Source organism: Cyprinus carpio, chromosome A2 (genome assembly GCF_018340385.1).
Source record: "Cyprinus carpio isolate SPL01 chromosome A2, ASM1834038v1, whole genome shotgun sequence".
NCBI lineage: Eukaryota > Metazoa > Chordata > Actinopteri > Cypriniformes > Cyprinidae > Cyprinus > Cyprinus carpio.
Genome location: NC_056573.1, coordinates 10,814,356 through 10,815,685, shown reverse-complemented (window position 1 = coordinate 10,815,685; position 1,330 = coordinate 10,814,356).

Sequence of the window (1,330 nt, the reverse complement as noted above, 5' to 3'; positions counted from 1 at the left end):
ACAGTGCTGCATTTTTTTTTTTTTTTCAGATGTGCATGACCGGAAGGAGTGGAAGCGGTCGACTGTGGCATAATAAAAGCTCCGCTGCTTTCAAGCTGTGTGTCACGCTTGTTCACGGCCTGGTTTCGCATCGACGGCTTTCAGCCTCACCCTGCTTCATTCTACTACCTTATTAAATCATAGCTCATCCATGAACATGATTTCTGCCCGAGTCCCGTCGGATTGCGTCGGCTGTGGGGATGAAGACAACTCCCATGATTCCACACTTGTTGTTTATTTTGAATACGTGCCCTCTAGCGGTGAAAAATTACATATTGTGCCTTTAAGGTGTTTACATGTCTATTCTGCATTTCAGTAATGCGACTAAAATAGGAATACTCTCCACATGTCTTAATTCAGGGGTGAGTTCTTCCACTTCAAGCACTGAATGCATCATCACACGGAAGAAATGGGCATTGTTCATGTAACGCATTCGCATAAATTGTATTTATTTTATTTAGATGGTGATTGGCAAATTATGAATTGTTTAAAAATATAAATTATTTTTTTAATTAAATATAATATTTAAAATTGGTCATTTAAAAATATTTGAAAACTGTAAATATTGTTTCCCTCTCTTCTATTGAATATAAATGAAATTGACATGGATGTACAAAAATATTGTTCATGTATTGTTTAAAGGTTTGGGTTGGTAGAATTTTTGATGATTTTGAAAGAAGTCACTAAGGCTGGACATTTTAACAAAAATGCAGTAGTAAAAAATTGTGAAATATTACTAAAATTTTAAATATCCATTTTCTGTTTTAATTTATTTTAAAATGTCATCTATTCCAGTCTTCAGTGTCAGATCAAAAGCTCAAAAGAACAGCATTTATTTTAAATTTAAATCTTTTGTAAAATGTCTTTACTGTTACTCTTAATCATTTTTCATCATATTTTCTGATTAAAAACATTATTTTTAACTGTAGTGTACATTGCAGGTCTTATTATTTATTTATTTATTTATTTTCACTTTTTATAAGTGAACCCAACTTGTTTGTCTCCTTGCATAAGCTTACTGGCATCCTCAGCCTTCATAATGAGTCCATTGAGAGGGTCTGTGCCATGCATACTGAGACACAAACCCTACCGGCTGAGCTTAGAATTTAAAATGTGCTTTTAACACTGTGGTTTATATATTCGAGGACAAGGATGCAAATCTGTGAACCGTGGTTTTTTGACAGTCCTGTGATGCTGCTATCACACGCTTCCTTTCTGTCTGTGGTTCTCAGCCTCTCTCTCCCTGTCTCTCTCTCTCTCGCTCTCTCTCTCTCTCTCTCTCCCACTCTCC